Below are 19,381 nucleotides of genomic sequence, written 5' to 3' on the forward strand. Positions count from 1 at the left end.
ATAAAAAAACACCAGGTTTTCAGACCTGTAAGCATGCGGTCACCACACAATGCATTTCAGAGGGAAAACTGAAGAAACAAAGAAAAACGTCTTCTTAAGTAGCCAAAGTAATTCAATTATTGCAAGTAGAAAAAAGAGACACAGAGGATGCATTGAATCAAATAGTATAGATTTAATTTGCCCTGTATGGCAGTAAATAGGTTCTTCTCAGAACAAACATTAAATACTAAATATTTTTGGAGACAACATTATAAGCTAATAGGTAACAAATACTCATCCTGAAGCTACAATGGAAAAGTACATAGGAACAGAATACATATATATTGTTTGTTACCATTATGCTTTTAAGTATTTAAAATATGTACTTATGTATGAAATATTGAAATATATGTTTGTTTATATGTGTGTATTTATAATGTCCTTTAAAAGACTACTAACATGTTGTATAACTTCTTGTTGGAATAAAATGACTGTAAGAATGCTACTATTATTTAAAATTAAATACTTTAAAATTTTAAAAACCATACAAAATGATCATAAATTAAAGCATTTGTGGAATCTAGGTTAGAATACTAACATCTATTAGGATGAGGATTCTGAAATATCTTATAGTTCTCTGGATTTTAATGAGGATATAAAATGGACACAAATGGGAATGAAAAGTAAATTGAGGCTCAAAGTAAGTTTCAGGTTATTAAGGCTTCCCTATTTAACTTCCTTTTAAGATTATGTACACTAAGAGAAAGTGCTTGAAATATGTTGGTTGCTAATAAACGTAACACATTGAGCGTAGCTGTTAGCGTCTTACTAAAAAACCAGAACGCAGACAGGGATGGAAAATATTCCTGTTACTCTCAAAGCTTAAATTTCACCATACTTGCCAGCCATGTAAAAAGTTAATCTTTAGCAAAGCTAATGTGCTTAAAATAGTTAGTCTATTGTTCTCAACAAGTTATAAACCTAGATTATAAAATGTTAAACACTAGAGATACAAAACTCAAATACACTAATTCTTTGGCACACATTTTTTCTCCCTCTGCATTACTTTTCTTTTATAAAGGCTCAGATTTTATGACTGAAGGATTTTAAAAAAAAGAACAGAAATGTAAACTTCTATAAGGAAAGCTAAGTAAGGAAAACCATATTTTAAAGGAGCATACACTGCTTTTGTTTTAAGTAATAATTTTGTAATATCTCCTTTTTCATTTCTAATTTTGTTTCTATGGATCTTTTCTCTTCTTGGCTAGTCTAACTAGCAGTTTATCAATTTTGTTTATTTTGTCAAAGAACCGACTTTTGATCCAGTTGTTCTGTTATAATGAAACACTTTATGTTCAACATTTCATTAATATTATATTTAGCAATACGGAAAAAAGAAAAATGCTATCTTAGGGAACATGCTTAAATGTCACCTAAAGCTAAATGTTCTTAATCGTCCATGCTAGAACTGATAGAAAACAAGAAGAGTCTGGAAAATATTCTCAACATTATCACGACCCTGAAAAGTTGGTGTTTTTATCCTACTTTACAGACAGGCAATCTCAAGCCTAGGGATGTTGAGGTCTGCTGGGATTCGAACCCAGATCTTCTGATATCAAGTCTGTTTCTTTTCCCATTTCTATAAAGTTGTTCTAATAGATGATCATATTCCCATTTGAAACAAAATAAGGAGATAATTTACAAAAATATAGACAAATTAGGAAAGGATTATTAGGTTCTCACAAAGGATTTGCCCCTAGATTAAGTTACCAGTTCCTATAACTCATTTAAAGAGGCCTAAAATTGTCCTCAGTACTTTAGAAAACTTTCCCTGAATATGAAGTGGCTTTGTAGATAGAGCCAAGCTTGGCGAGTGACCAAATTTATTTGTGCTTCAGTTGTAGTATCACAAAAAAAGTTTTAAGCATGTCTGTCATGGAGAAAGGAACACACAACTATAAACATGGACAAAAAAAATTTTTTTTTTTTTTAATATTTGAAGCAACAGTTTTAAGCACTGGACAACAGTGCCCGGCTGGGATCCCTGAGAGGATGAAAACAGGAGATGAACTCCGCATTTACCTTGGCTGTCTGCTTTGGGCACTTTTCAAACTGCAGCTCAGGGAAGTGGAACCCAAACAGAGAACAGCTGAGTGAGGGAAACTGAGATCAGATTTTGGGGTGGCAGATATGGCAGGAATTTGTAGGGGAGGGGACTGGAGAAGAAACTTCACAAAGAAAGAGCTTCAGAAATATGCACAGGGGGTCTCTGGAGTCTTTAGACAAATACGAAGCAAATCATACACAAGACCCACCCCAAACAGTTATTCTGGTTGCAGAGAAGAGCATCTGATGGTTGCATAATGACAGGAGATGGTAGAGTTCCAACCAACCAGAAAAAAACAGACCTTGCTGAACACTCCTCAAGATTCAAGTTAAAACTCCAGAAAGGTGATGCCTTAGTAGAAGGACTACTCTCGTCCTAGAATAAGGACCACTCTAGATTTGCCCTAAAAAATCCTAAAACCAAAACTCGACTCGTGACAGCTGATCCCCCAGAAAATTAAATGCCTGCCAGCACAAAACTCAACTCTCTTTAGAGGAAGACAATGACACACAAAGTTTTAACATTGTCACATACACGATGTCTACCATGAAATAAAAAAAAAAAAATTACCATATAGGTGGCCTGGCTGACATCTGAACAGAGCTGTTGTTTCAGCCTGCCCCACCATGTGTGCTTCCTACTTATAAGAACACAAATTTCTAGCAAGAGAATCCTTCTTTCCTATAGGGGACATTCCATTTGGTTCAGCCAGGGCCTTCCATTTTCACTAGCAGCCAAGTTACCAAAAGAAATAGAATATCCTTCTTCATGGACACAGGGATGGGCACATGACCCAAGTTGGGCCAATGAGTGTCCTCTCTGTCACTTGTCCGTAAAAATGCTGTCATTCAAACTAGTGAGGTGTGAGAGTGGGGTGCTGATGGCACAATGTGTGTGCTGCATGCAGTGAATCTGGACGAGAGATGGGGAAGTAGAGTTGCAGCCATGGTGACACCATGTGTGTCCTTGGACGTAGTCCTGTCAAAAGGATTTTGCAGACCTGGTATGGCGAGATTCAGAAGTGTTTTAGTTCTGCACTATTAAGCAATAACAGTTCTGACAGGGCCTTAGATGCTCAGGTTAGCACGTATGCTACACCGTGACCCGGAATGTAACTTCCTAGTGAGAGAGTCAACATTTGATAGCTGAAAATTGATAGTCCTGGCTTCTTGTTAAAAAGCTGTATTATCTCGGGCCAATCTCTTTACCTCCCCCCCCCTCCCTCCCTGTACACTGAGAAGGGAGACTTTCTAGGGCTCTTTCTAGCTACAGAATTCCATGAGTCTATGAAATAAGGGACTTTCCAAAGCCAGCTAGATAACAGGTTAATGCTAATTTATAAAAGTGACTTATTCAAGCCAACAAAGAAAGGGTGTAAGATGAGAGATACAGGAATCCAGTGACAAAGCTTGAAGAAAAAGCTCATACAGCCTCTCAATGCCCCAATTTGCTGATTCTTTGACCAATTTTTCTCCTCTTGTTTTGCAAGGTTGAATTAAACCAATTCTATCATACAGTAATTTGGGCTGCAGAGAAACTCATTGTGAATGAGGCAGAAACTGAATCGGGCAAAGGATTATTGTTTTCTCTCGGCCCAGCTGTCTCTTGAAGATTTTGAACAAGCCACACTTTTCCCACTTTCTAACATGTAAAATTACTCATGATGATTTAGGACTACTGTTAAGAATAAAAAGGAGTAAGGAGTGTTCAAGTATTTGTATAGATCTAGTAAAATTATATTTGTCCGCCATCTCTGCATTTGTTAGGATCACCAGAAAATCCAAGAGAGAATGAGCACTTGTTTAAAGGTAGCTTCCAATAAAACACATGCTTAGTGGGAAATTCCTACTGTATCTGAAAAGAATCTAAGCTAACCATCTTTTAGCCTTGTGATTATGGAAAGGCTAGTGCTTGGAAGAAGTGAGAGATAGAATTATGAATAAAGACAAAGTCAAGTGACCTATGAAAACACTGGTTATCTATTTTCTGATGTGATGGCATTCAAGTTTGGGTGTATGTGCACCATTTTAAAGAGTCTTTCATCTTTAGAATAGGAGTAGTTAAGAAAGAGCTTCAAGGAGACATGTTTGGGCGTGCCACAGACAGGAGATATATGAAGTGAGAATGTTGAACTCAAAAACTCATTAATAGGCATGCATGCACTTTTTAATCATCATACTATGCTAGGAAACTCACTTTATTTATTCAAAAATTTAATATGCCAGTTTTATTCTCATGTGTCTTTTTAAAATGATGTCATAATATATATGTAATCTATTAGAGTCCTATTAGAGTCCTGTATCCATTTTTGACTTAAGATATTGTTAGCATTACATACAACATCAGAAAAAAAAATGTAGAAATTTTTAAAAAGCAACAGGAAAATATCATCTGTGATAATAAAGATAATGACTACTACTCAATTGTGTAAAACCAATGAGGACATATATAAAATTTATATAGCGTTCCTATAGTCTGTAGATGTTATTGATATAAAAACATTTTAGAGAAAAACCTGCAAAAACAATAGCATAAAGGAGAAAAAAAGTTTCTAAAATCCAACAACCCAAATATAACTGTGTCTTAACAATTAGGTATATGTTTTTCTAGTCTTTTTTTAATGCCACCATTGGAAAACACCTTATAATCATCTCATTTAACACTTATAGCAACGCTATGAGGTAGGTATTATTCCCACCTCACATATGAAAGTTGTGCAGCCCTGCCTAATTCCAAAGCCTATGCATTTAAACACTACACTGCCTTATATGCACATGCATGAATATACAAAACTGTATATATACATAAATTGTGTGTATATACATAGACACATTTATATGTGTATGCATTTGTGTGTTCATTTCTACATTCACATACTCACAAATTTTTATAATTGTATCCTAAATGTTACAACTATCCATAGTAATTTGTCAATTATAGTTCTCACAACATACCAAGCACAGGTTCCCAGTTAGGTCACAGAAAGCCACAGACTGGGAGATCAGAAAGGCCAACTGCCCGTTTGTTAGCTATTGAGGTCCCAGAGGGGACAACCACGGGTACAAAATCTTGAGAAGAATGTCATCTGACACGAAAAGAGACCCACGTCTAAAACCAAGAGAAACACCTGACTGAGGTTACTTGAAATGGAAAGGTTTTTGAGCTATAATAGTACATATTTGGGTGTTGGTTTGTTGTTCATTTTGTCTGAGCCACTCTCCTCCTTTTGGTGGCTGTAGGAAAGGTACTGCAAAGAACGGTACGATAAAGGAAATCTGCTTTCGGCATGAGGATTCTGAGGCAAATCGATGTGACCTGGAAAGGTGGCTCAGCAAGTAGACCTGGCATCTCCGCTCTGTCCCACAGAGCTGAGCACAGTGAGTGAACACTTTATAAATATGACGAGTAACCCCCAAGTCTTGCCACACAGCTCTGAGTGACGTCAGCTTGGGTCCTCCCTACTCCTGCAACTCAACAGTCTACAGCAAATTGATGCTTGCTCTCCTTAGACCATGTTATTTCTGGTCCCCCTTTATTCCTTTTTAAAATCATTGTCACCACCGTTATCTCAATTTCTCTGGCAGAACAATTTGGACCCACCTTTCACTCTCCCTTCTTCACTCCTCCCTCTTCTCCTAATGTATCAAATCCTGTAAGTTCTTCCTTTTTGGTATTCTGGCATTGGTCCCTGCCTTGACCCACCCATTGCCTCAACCCTGGTCAACATTCTTATGACGTTCTTATGACTACTGGCATCGTTTCACTAGCAGCAGCGTTAAGAGGGAAAGGAGCCACTAATAATAATTATTCTGGGATGACGGCTTTATAACCAATTGTCCTGAGCACACTTTCTCCCCATCTTCATTTTTCCTGCATACCGTTGCCATATCCCTCAACATGAAGTGCAAGCATCCTGTCAAGGTCTTAATTAAAATCAAATCCAGGATTTATATGGCATTCAGAGTAACATCCAGATTCCTCAGTCAGGCTTTTATAATTTGACGTCTCCTTAACTTTCTAGGTTTGTCTCCCGCAACTCCTGTCTTCCATGACCCTCTTATTTCAATGAAACTGGTCCAATGAAACTGCACACTAGATGCTCTCTGCATGTACTGGGCATAGTTCATCCACCATTTCTTTGTTTGCACCTTCCCACTCTTCTCATCACAGAATTCTTATTCCTTTCAAGTCCATTTCACTTTGCACACCAGCCCTGAATGTTTAACCGTACTTTCCTATGAGCACATATTCTACCATCTTAGTGCTCAATGCATATCATCCTATTCTTTAATTTTGTCTCCATGTATCCCATCTAGACAAATAATAAGAAAATTTATAAATAGAAAAAAGTATATAGTTCACAAGGAACTTTTTTTGCTCTTTACTTCTTCTTCTTCTTTCTTTCTTTTTTTTTTTTTTGAGAGAGAGTCTCACTTTGTTGCCCAGGCTAGAGTGAGTGCCATGGCGTCAGCCTAGCTCACAGCAACCTCAATCTCCTGAGCTCAAGCGATCCTACTGCCTCAGCCTCCCGAGTAGCTGGGACTACAGGCATGTGCCACCATGCCCAGCTACTTTTCTGTATATATATATTAGTTGGTCAATTAATTTCTTTCTATTTTTAGTAGAGACGGGGTCTCGCTCAGGCTGGTTTTGAACTCCCGACCTCCAGCAATCTGCCCGCCTCGGCCTCCCAGAGTGCTAGGATTACAGGCATGAGCCACCACGCCCAGCCACAAGGAACTTTTTAACACATTATCTGACTTTATCCTAAAGAACAGAAAGTGTGACAATTATTTGTTCCCATTTGGCAGATAAGAAAACTGGATCCAAGAAGGGTGAAAGATATAGTCGAGGTCACACAACCAAACTTTCCTTTCCCCACATTTAGTAAAATGAATAAAGATGTTAAATAATAGACAGACTATACTAACAACATTCAAACAAAGGAAGAGATACAACATAGTAAAATGATATTTGAAAGATGATGGCCAGGGAAAGATAGATTTAACAATGTAGAGTCCCAAGAGTAATTTCTCTCTAGCTTCAAAGCAGTCCTAGGAGAGGACAGCACTTTCAGGAGAGTTGAACAAATTTTGGGGGGAATCTTACCAAAAAAAGCCCTACAATCCAGCAGGATTGTAGAATGAACTTTTAGAGTAGAAGTTCTGACTCACAACCACTACCAGCTCAATATAAAAGGTTAGATAAAACTTCCAAACAAAGAATTGAACCCAAATTAACCGACCATGACTATTCATAATCCCATCTGAGTCCTCCTTCCTACTCTTAAGCAAAAGAAGACTTAAAGTAATACCTAGCCCTTCAACTTCAGTTCGAAGAGAAGATAAATAGGTCTCAGAGAAGATGGAGTGACAATCAGGTATGATTCATGTATACAATATTTGGCAAAGTAGATGGTCTAGCTAGCACTTTCCACATTAAATATGAGAAGGACAAAAATAAATGGCATAGCAACTGAGCAAAAACAAAAAAACCATTAAGGAAAGAAAGGGAGAAAAGTATCAAGAAAAGACTGATAATAATATATTTTAGGAAAAAGCCCTCAAGAAACAGAAGAAAAAAACTCTACAATAAATATTTTGTATCATAGAAGACATTAAAAAGAATGAGTTTGATGAAAGAATAAAGACAAGGATGAGATAAACAGAGAATAGAATGAACAGAAAAGAGTGACTGCCAGAGCTTAGGATATAAAATGTAGACCAAAACACCACTTCTGGAGAACTAACAAATAAATTAGAAAAATAAAAAACAACAACACCCCAAGGTTGGTAAATTTTGTTAAATGCCTTTTTGATACCTCTGGTATCTATGGAGGTGATGGTGTATTTTTTTTGCCTTTTGCCAGTTGAAGGAACTAATCATCTTAATAAACACAAATCTTTTACAAATAAGGAAAAAGATCATTAGCTTTTTGGACGAAGATTATGAACAAGTTGCTCATACCAAAAGTAACTACAAATGGCCAATGAACTCGAGTACACACACATACACACACACATTCAAACTCAAACACAGTTTAAAGAGAAGCAAATCACAAAAGGATTTAGTACCGATCATACTGACAAGAATTATAACAGCTATGTTAAATTTATTGATGAGATAGGGAACCAAGAAATCTCCTAAATTATCAGTGATTGTGTAAATTTCTGCAAATGTGTTTGAGCACATTTTGACAATATCTAACAAATATTAAATCTATCAATTTTTAGCCCAACAATTACACTGATGGGAATTTATCACACAGATATATTTGCCCAAAGCTGCAAATGGAAATGTACACTATAAGTATATTAATTGTACTATTATTTGAAATAGCAAAACTAAATACTTGCCTCCTAAACTTAAAAAAAAAAATAAAAACAGATGCAAATTCTATATGCCCATTAATGAGAGACTGGTTAAAAGAATTATGACACATTTATACCATGAAATACAATGAGCTCATTAAAAGACATTATCGAAGAAGATGGAAAATGTTCAAGACATATTAGTAAGAGAAAAAAGTGCAAGGTCAAAACAATGAGTGTGGGAAAATTCTGTATACATTAAGAAACAAATGAACAGAGAGAAACTACCTACATGCTTCCATCTATATCCAGTATTACTAAATCACGTGGGCTTCATTTTCCAAAAGACTGTGAAATGCTTTCATTTTTCTCCAACCATATGCTAGTCCAAGCCTCCTTCATGCTACTCCAAACTGCCTCATTTTCTTCCCCTGCACTTCTGCAATAGCCTCCTGATTCCAACCCAGCATTTCTCCCTACTTCTGTCTATACTCTAGCCAGTTCTGTCTATCCTCTAGCCATTGTAGGCACATTGAGTTCTTTGAACAAGCTATTGTCCTCCCAGAGGAGTCTCTTGCACACACACATTCTTGCCTCTGTCTGGAACATTCCCCTCTAGTCCAATGCAGTTTCCCATTCTTCCTTCAGATTTCAGCATAATAATCTCTTCCTTAGAGAAACTCACATATTCTTTTATGTTACACTTAATTTATAATTATACATTTACCTGTGTGTAACTAATATCTATTTCCTTTAGCTAGACTATAAGCTCTAGGAAAACTGGTAATGCATGTTTTTACTTATCATTGAATCCTCAACAAAGTATGTGGCTCAAAAGTCAAACAAAGGCTGGGCATGGTGGCTCACGCCTGTAATCCTAGCACTCTGGGAGGCCGAGGCAGGAAGATCGCTCGAGGTCAGGAGTTCAAGACCAGCCTGAGCAAGAGTGAGGCCCTGTCTCTATTAAAAACTAGAAAGAAATTAGCTGAACTACTAAAAATATATATAGAAAAAATTAGCAGGCCATGGTGGCCCATGCCTGTAGTCCTAGCTACTCGGGAGGCTGAGGCAGGAGGGTCATTGAGCCCAGGAGTTTGAGGTTGCTGTGAGCTAGGCTGATGCCATGGCACTCTAGCCTGGGCAACACAGCGAGACTCTGTCTCAAAAACAAAACAAAAAAACATCAAACACAGTATTTCAGTTGCCCTATCTACCTATCTACCTCTTTGTCCATCCATCATTCATCCATCCATCCACCCATACATATATATATCCATTCTGTAGCTATATTAAAAATATCTAGAAGAAATGATTAGGTATAAATCATTATATTATTAATATCTAGGGATTGGTCAAGTGCCCATAAATACATGAGTAGATTAATAAAATGTGTTATATGTATACCATGGAGTACTATTCAGCTATAAGAAACAATGGTGATATAGCACCTCTTGTATTTTCCTGGATAGAGCTGGAACCCATTCTACTAAGTGAAGTATCCCAAGAGTGGAAAAATAAACACTACATGTACTCACCAGCAAATTGGTATTAACTGATCAACACCTAAGTGGACATATAGGAATAACATTTATTGGGTGTTGGGCAGATGGGAGGGGGGAGAGGGGATGGGTATAAACATACATAATGAGTGTGATGCACACCATCTGGGGGATGGTCACACTTGAAGCTCTGACTCTGCGGGGGCAGGGGGGAAAGGCAACACACGTAATCTAAACATTTGTACCCCCATAATATGCTGAAATAAAAAAAATTAGATGATAATGAGTTAGAAACACCTTTTGTGCACCTCTCTATAGGCATTGAATTGGTGGAAGTAAACTATATCTGCAGTTAGGATTAAAAGACCAAAACCAAAATGCTTTCATAAACCTTTGACCATTAAGTTTGTTTTTCTGCTCTAACTTGTGTTTTATTTTTTCTAATTTGCTGACATTTAGGCACATTTGAATTTTTACCTTAAAGTTAAACATATAGGTATTTTTGTCAGTAAATCAGATTTAGTGATTATCATTAGACCAACCATTAGATTTACTTTATCAAAAAAACACAAAAAATATCTAGGGATTGGGGGTAAGGGAAGGAATGAGAGTGGGTAGAGACTTACATTTTATTTTAAATATTTGTATCTGTTTGCATATTTACTAGGTGTACCGAGTATTTAAAAAATACTTGATCATATGAAAGCTACTACTTCCGTATTAATGACATGAGCTCAACCGTATCTTAAAAATGTCTTCAGTCTACAAAGGTAATTAACAGTGTCTTAGTATCCTGTCACTAGGACTATAATCATGTCTCTGAGAGACCTGCATACTAACATGATTCTCTTTTCTTGCCAACTCAATTCAGTTCTATTTCAAGTATAAATAGATCTTCTCACAAGCATTCTTCTGCGTGTTTGTATACTCATGCAAAGACACATCTTTTTTCTCATTAAAGGTGTTAGAAAATCTCCAGGAAATTCAGTCACATTGTCATAGTCTTTTCACAGAAAGGAACAATGTGTAGGAAACAGATTCTCTTGATTTGATTAATGAACAAAGGAACCTCTTTAACCCAATTCACCTTAGATCACCTTCCCTTGATGTAACTACTAGCTCCTATATCAATTCAAGAAGGTAAATTTTCAACAATTAGGGAAGAATTCTTGAAATTAGTAAAGAGATCTTTCTTGGTATTTATTTCTAGCTAAGCTACCAGCTAGTCCCTCTTAGAAGACTTTTTACTCTGGAGAATTATCTCAGCAGCAATATGGGCCACATCAGTCTTGCCACTTTTACACAGGGCCACCAAACATCCTCTCACTCATCACATTTGGTTGAAGAAATAAGCCCAAGACTTCTAATTTTGGTTTCTAAACAGGTGCAAGTCTGGACTTAGAATGCTACCGTAGAATAGCTCTATAGAAGGAACCCTATAGATGAGAAGGAAAACAAGGCCTTTCTGTATTGTTTTCAGGTTTCCTGAATTATTATATAAGAGAGGTGATCTTGTCTAAGTATCTATCATATTATGCATTCTCATGTTGAATACCATCACAACTCCAAGAACTTCTGGAGTTGGAGACAAGCCATGAAGTATCATAAGGTATCATTCATATACATAGTGAAGAAATCCCATTAAGTAATACCCAGTAGAACACTTAGGAGTGGACAATGGTGAAAGGAGGAGAATATTTCATAGGGATTTGATTCCATGAAAATCTATGACCTCCTTTAGAGGACAGAAATCCATAAAATCATTCACCCTCAGTATTATTTCCACCCTTGGTATAACTTACCCTTAGTATAATTAGAGCATGCCACCTCTGTCTGTAGAAGCCCAGGGATTATTCACTTGAATAGAAAGAGTTCCTCTTATATAAGTGACCTCTGGAAAGAAGCCAAGACTATTCACTAGTATTCTAGCACACTCCAATAACCATATTTTGGAATGTATTGATATGGAAGCATTGCACTTAAAACCCATGCACCTCTGACCAATGCCATGGCACTCAGAACAGGGGTTACCTTTGGGGAAATATATTGACTGTGATGAGGGAGGGAGACTTCTGGGTGCTGGAAGTGTTCTAATATGATATCACTGGTGGCTTCACAATCATATATATCATATATATATATATTTATAAACTCATTGAGCCATTTATGATTTGTGCACTGCATGAATATAATACCTTGATCAAGCCAAAATTTCAGTAAAGGTACAACTGTTTTCCAAAAAAGGCAGCTATGGACCTCTGCATTGGGGAGAGGACCTTTTAATAAGAAAAACAGCACAATCTGATTGTCATTTCTAATGTCTAATAATAATTTTATGGTATAATAAGCATTCTATTAAAAATAATGTTTTGCAGATGTGTCAAATATGGGGCCCCATTAATAGCCGCAGGAGAATGAGAATGTCATTTGAAATGCTCAATTTTTGTTAATGATCAGGAAAAGGCAACTGGCCACTAGCCTGCTACTTGAGAGAATAAACTACTTTGAAAAATTTCTATAGCAAAAATTTCCTTTCCGCCTTGGCTTTGAGATTCCCCACTTATATTTAAAGGAGCACCGAAATTATTATAGCATTTCCAGAGAAACGTCAAGTACACTACAATTCTCACACACACAAACACACGTATGGGGAATTGTGTGTGCTGGAAGAGCAGGGAGGGGCTGGATGTGTTGTCACACTCCCTAAATATTGGAGACTTGCTCCCTCCTTGCCCATTCAAAATAATCTGCCTTTAAATCCTAGAGATTTTGGACTGCATGTTGTAAGCATGGCTCCCGCAATTATATTGTCATTAGAATGTAGGTAATAATCCACACTTACCCCAGACAAGTCAGAACTGAATAGCACCCGATGATGGTTTAACAGAAAAACGTAAAAAACCAAGTAGCCAACAAATAATTGAGACAATTGGAACTACCTGAGCTCACTCCTATGAACGGGAAGGCAGGACTGTGTTCCCAAACACCACTGGCCTGTGGAGCTTCTAGACAATTTCCAGATACATCATTATGCATGAATCCTGCCCTTTTGCTGAAACATTGTAGCCAATCCTAAATATCAATTCCCACTGTAAACTGAGAGTTCACATACCTCCTTTCACAGCCCCTGGCCACAGTAGCATTTCATTTCATATGAAATGATAGGAGGTACAATATGACTTTCTAAAAAATCATCTAACCTTGCCATCTGTTTAAATGTGTACTTTCATGCTTCTCAGCCTAGATGGGCTTTTGTTCAATAACTTCAACCCTGACTCACCCGAACCCCAATGTCCACCTAAACTTCCAGGTAGGAGATTCCCGAGTCTCTTCTAAACAGAGCCTCTTTCCTGAGGCCTATGCCTCCTCCATTTTCACAGTCTGAAACTGAGCTCATGTTTTCTCCACACCCTAATTTTTTATTATCATCTTGTACTCTCAATATTATAGACTCAAAACCTGAGCCAATGCAATGATCAAATCATATCTTCTCTGTTTCCAATAAATCCCTTCCTCCATTTCTTTCTACTTGCCCTGTCCCTTGTTCTGCTTACAAGGGGCCTGGCCAATACTCAGGTGTTCCCTCCTCTCTGCCTAAATGCCTCCAGACTCTCCATTCGTCTGTCCACCCTTCACAACAGAGCTACTCTTTCAAAATACAAATCCCACCCCTTCTTTGCTTACAACCTTCTATGGTTCCCCATTTCACAGGGAATAAAAACCTCAATCCCTTAGCTTGGCATTTAAGACCATTTACAAGAAGACTACAGTCCAATTTTCCAAACTTAACCTTCAAACGATATGCTCGTCCCTGTACCTTATGTTTTGGACACATCTCCTGCATTTTCCCCAAACTGAAATTATCATCATACCTTTGCAAAAACAGTTCCCTTCAGTTTGAATGCTCCCTTCTCCCATGAACATTTCAAGATTGATTTCAAGTGAGAAACGGTATAGTTCTGTGGTGAGACACCGGACGTTGGCTTCAGACAACCAGTTCAAAGCCAAGAGGTACCATTTTCTTGTCAACAAATCTTGGGCGAATTGTTGCTTAACCTTGAGCTGAGTACCTTTGCTTCTTCATAGCTATACAAAGAGGACAATAACAGTATTGATATTGCAGGGTTGTGGAGAGGACTAAATGAGTTAAAGCATAGAAAGCACTTAACACAGTCCTTCGTACTTACTAACCATTCGTATTAGCTATTATTGCCATGGATATCATCGTCATCATCATTATTACCTACTTCAAGATTTTCCTGCCCCACCAATTGGAATTAATGCTTTCTTTCTCTTATCCCCCCATAGTATGCTGTCCATGGCTCTATTGATAATATTTATCAAAATATGACATATATGAGTTATTAATGACTACCTTATTTCACAGGAAGAGATACATTTCACAAACAGTTATTAGCACAAGACCACATCTTAATCATCAGTAGTAGATACCTAGTGCTTTGCATTTTTTTCCCCTCAGTTATACTATAATTCATTTATGTCTTCCAAATCTACATATCACTTAGGCCTGCAACCTGTACATCATGTTAGAGCCTCCACTTTCCCACATACATACACTAATAGTCACCGAATCTTTAATAGTCACTGAATCTTACAAAATCTATTTCCTTAACATATTTTATAACCTGACCCTCTCTGTGACCCAATCAGCATTGCTTTGGTGAATTGTAGTTCACCAAGATCATTATAATTATTTCTAACCAGAGACTTTTAATCTAAATGGCCTCCCAAAACAACGCTTGTGATCATCCCTACCTACCACACTGAAATTTCCTGCTTATGCAATTAGTAACTAAATATCAAGCTTCTTGCATGCAGGGATCATGTTTTATTCAAAGTGAGTAGCCCAGTGCCTGGCACATAGTAGGCTATCAAAAAGCTCATGTTGCAAAAGTGAGTGGTGTATCATTCCATTTCATTACAACTCCATGCACTTAGGTTGAAACTTTATCCTTACAAATGCTCCCCATATGGATTGTAGGCCACACCAGTATGCTATGAGGTTGGCTCAAGAAGCTAGGAATTCCTTAGGGGGGTTTAAAAATTCTGTTCCAATCATTTCTGTGAGAGGCATGCAGGCCAGGAAGAAGTAGGAAGAAGACAGGCCCAGAGACAGCATGGGACTGGGAAAAACAATTAATATGAGATCAGTTCTCTTTTTCAGGGTATGATGTCAGACAAGTTCAAAGATGACTGTGACCCAGTTCTTGTTTTCAGGGGCAACACAGTCCATGCAGAGAAACCTACCTACCACTACGACAGGCACAGTGGTGCACCACCCACACCCCCCTTTGGCCAGGTAGAACTGATTTCCTAGCTACTGGGAGTATGGCTGGCCCCATTGATTTCCTTTGGCTGATGAGAACCTCATCACCCAAAGTCATGCCCTTTCCCAAGACAACCTACATTCAGTGATTGGTTCATGCAAAGATGTAAAGGCTCAGCCCCCTCACCCAACTTGGAGTGACTCTGAAGGGCCATCCCACTTGCAGTACTCCTAGAAGGTTGGCAGACACATCCCCTGATAATCCATCATAGTCTTCTCCTTCTATCCAAGTCTGCTTCCTCCACCTTCCCTCCATGGACATTGATCCTCCAGGCTAAGTTCTGTCTCAGAATCTGCTTTCCAGAGAACCTAAACCCTAGCAACCAATGATAATGAAAATGGGATGGAAACTTATCACAGCACACACCATAATCCAGAAGTGGTCTATGGGCCAAGTTTGGCCCCTAGAATTGTTTCATGTAGACTTTACAGGTGTTAAAAATTGTAAACTAGTTCTCAACATTTGAAACAAGTTCTTTCCCAAAAGCTGAAGCTCTGGTAACAATGGACCAATATTTTTGTACATGGCACCAGGAGCTAGAGTTGAGGGACAGTGTTCCTTTTATTAATAAATAGCTCTCACAGGCTCCAATGAGCTACCGTTCTCTAACCCCATCCTTCATTCACTTCCTAACCTGCCCATCCTTGAGGGCATTTGAGTTGTTGGGTCATGACTGATTGATTCCAGGATTCTAGTTTCTACCCTCAAGGCAGGCTACTTCCTTGGTCAGCCTACTACTTACTTCTCATAATAGTTTACACCTCTCACCTAACTTTTCCCACAAAACAGAAGCCTCTTTGTGGGCTGGTTCTGTGTAATAGTCTTCTTGGTAGCTTTCCCCCTTGAGATGCTCTAGGTTGGTGGACACACAGTTGTTCAAAGCATGCTTGCTAAGCAGATAGAATTTAAATAGAAGAACCCCTTTACCACTTTGTCATAACTATGAGCAATACTCTGAAGGAGATTCTGTCCTTTTTTGGATGTCTGAAAGTGTTTTCCTGACACACAGAAAGAAGCTGGGCTCTTCTTCGCAGAATGCAAAGCCAGCAGTGTGCTTTCAAGGCTAAAGGATGAATACATGTCTTTGGAGTGGTTCAAAACCCAGAGGCAGCAAGTATCCCCTATCACAGGACTCTTTTATTGGCTGAAGTCCCCAAGAGCAAGTCCCTGAGGGGAACTCAGCAATGTAGAGTAGGTCTTGGCTGTGCCGCCCATATACAGGTAAATGGCTGAAGTAATTGCCGTCTTGGGCAGTCAGTCAAAGGCAGAATTGAGACTATAAAAGGGCAAGTGCTCCCACAGAGGAAAAATTATAAAGTATTGTTAGACAGAATAATATGTGACTGCTGACATTTCACCTTTTATTATTATAGCAACGCTTTAAGAAAGAAATGTAGTTAAGGTTGTCAGAATTTCATTTTAACCCCCTCTTTTGAGGCTGTTAAAAATTCACTCATGCTGAAACTTGCCTTTCAGGTTCTCAGCCAGATTTGTGCTTTGTTTTTAATCCGTTGTTCTCTAATGGAATGCAAAAATGTAATTCAGGGGAAAGGGTTTTTCCAAGGATCTTTCTACAGACTGCTTCCTATCTCAATTGCCTTTTCCTAGTCTGCCCCATTCTCTGCCAAAAGGTTAGCTGTGACAACAAAAACAACCCAAAAGATACACTCGACTGAGAGAGGATTAAAGGCTTTTGGCAGTGTCTATAAAAATAGCTTCGGCAATAAGCAATACTCAACAAGTAGGAATCTGTTCAGCGGCATTCACCAAAGGCAATCGCAATCTTGGAATGCTGTAAATGTCCGTAAGAGAGGCGGTTGAATCAACAGGTATTTTTGGAGCACTCACCGAATAAAAGGCAACCAATGACAGTTCAAAAATGTCTTCATAGGTGTGAAGGCTAGAGGTGACAATCTGGTCAGTAGGAGGAACCAGAGTTGTTGTCCTCAGGCTCTGTTTGTATAGCAAACCTACTGATTTTATTGAGACTGCGCACTCTTGGCACTGAATGCTCCACGTGGCCCTCTCCACAGCCATAGCCCACTGGCAATAACATGCTTGGGGATGGGGGAAAGAGACGACGATTCACTGGTCGGCTGCTATGTGCCAGGCAGAATGCTAGGCACTTTATAATCATAACCTACCATGAAGATACCAAGAGGCATGAGGCCCACCCCCGCCATCCCTGCTTTCCAGCTGAAACACATGTTAAGGATATCTACCTGAGCATAAATGGTTTTAAAACACTCCCACACTTGCTTCGCTTATCTTAAACCAAAGCAGCTGTCCAGCTACACTTATTATGTTGATTGGCATATGAGATATCACCATGGATAATAGAGTATTTACTTTTGTAGACATCTCACCACCTGTCTGATAGGCATGTTAGGGCTCGCAGGTGCCATCCTTCCCACCAGAGCAGCCCCAGAACCTGGGAAAATGCTATAATTAGACTTTTGTTATTATAAGCATTTCTGTAATACTTTCCATTTGAAAACTGCTTAATAACCAACTCAACTCTGTATGTCTCACAAGAAATCAGATAGGTCAACACTTAGCAGCTCTGTTTTATAGCCTCGGATCCTCAGGCCCAGGGTTCAAAGAACTCAAGGGTTATGCAGTTAGCTCAGGCTCACAACCAGCACAGCTGTTCTGTTTTTAGCCCGCCTCTCAGCCTGATACCCAGCTGCTTCCGAATCCTTTCCCTGAATATATATACATATACATATATATATATATATTATTTTTAAATTCTTGGAATTAGGAAAATTATAGTGAGAATATTGGCCCAAATTCTCCATTTTTAGCATGAAGAACTCACAGCCTGGGATTTTGCCAAGTACTGCTGGAATGATTTTGGCAGCTCTGAGACAGCCCTGCAGACAATTTTCCTCAGCTGGTGGAAAAGCAGAGATGAATCTTTTCAGGGGCCATTTCACCCAGCCTGCATCTGTGGCAGCAACTAGGGAAGGTATGTCCCAGGCAGAGGTCAGGTGCACTGCCCAGCTGGGCAGAGGCAGTGGTGGGGGTGGGTACGTGAGTGGGGAAAGCTGGTTGGTCTTGGGAAAGCTCTTTGGAGGGCTATCTGGCTGCTCAGGCACCTGCTCCACCACCACGAGAAGGTAAGACCCATGTGGTTCTAGCTTCTCTGGAATATTTAGCTATTATTTCAGAAAATAGGTGGCAAAATATGGTCAAAGGCATAAAAGAATCACTACAGTTCAGCTTCAGAATAGGTCTTGTGGAGAGATGTACTCTTTCTCGTCGGAGTCAGGCTGTTTTGTCTACCATTCTTGAATAATGCTGTCATCCCACATTTGTGACAATAAAAACATGCATTATCCCACATCATCATTTCATAATCTTTATGATGCTTGCTATTAAATCTGGAGACAGTGATTCCTTGTTAAACCTTGTTTTTAAACTAGCATTTTCCTGGCTCCATAGTATATGTGCAATGTCTGCTCAAAATAGTTCCTTTCTGAGCTATGGTTAAGTGCTGCTAATATTTCTGTCAGTACCAAGAAAGATAATCACCTCAACTTAGAACATATTTGTGAGCTGGATGTGCCTTGCCATTCTAATTCAAAATCTAATTTTTTTTCTAATATTCTGTTTACTCCTTTTTAAGCTGATTAGGTCAGCTGATCCATTTCCCATTTCCAAAACCAAACACTTCTTCCTCTGTGCTCTCATTTTCCTCAAATACATTTACATCTTCATCATCATCATCATCATCATCATCATCACCATCACCAATATTGCTTAAGCACCTTCCATGTGCCAGGCATTGTCCTGAGAATTCTACATATGCTAATGGGTTTACTCTTCATAGCAGGAAAGGGAATTGTTATGGTCCCTGTTTTAGACATGTGGACCCTGCACACAGAACAGACATGTTGGAATTGGCACACGGGCAGTCTGGCTCCGAAGCAACCTCTCCTGACAGCTGCCCTCTATTGCCCCTCTTGGTGGGTACCCCGCTGAGTATTTTGCCACTTCCAAAACATTTTTATGTGCATCTTTTCATTTGATTCTTACAACCACACATAAGGTTTTGCTTAAACTAGAATCCCCCATTTTATTCCTTCCAAGTCTAGGGAAAAATGTTTCACATTTTATTATTGTTGAATGTAT

General features: G+C 38.6%; 1 protein-coding gene across 17 annotated transcripts in view; it reads right to left on the reverse strand.

Annotated features, from left to right (window-relative positions):
- THRB (thyroid hormone receptor beta) overlaps positions 1 to 19,381 on the reverse strand; it is a 359,669-nt gene that overhangs the window by 238,886 nt on the left and 101,402 nt on the right. The window lies entirely within an intron of this gene.

The sequence above is a fragment of the Microcebus murinus genome, chromosome 1, assembly GCF_040939455.1.
Source record: "Microcebus murinus isolate Inina chromosome 1, M.murinus_Inina_mat1.0, whole genome shotgun sequence".
NCBI lineage: Eukaryota > Metazoa > Chordata > Mammalia > Primates > Cheirogaleidae > Microcebus > Microcebus murinus.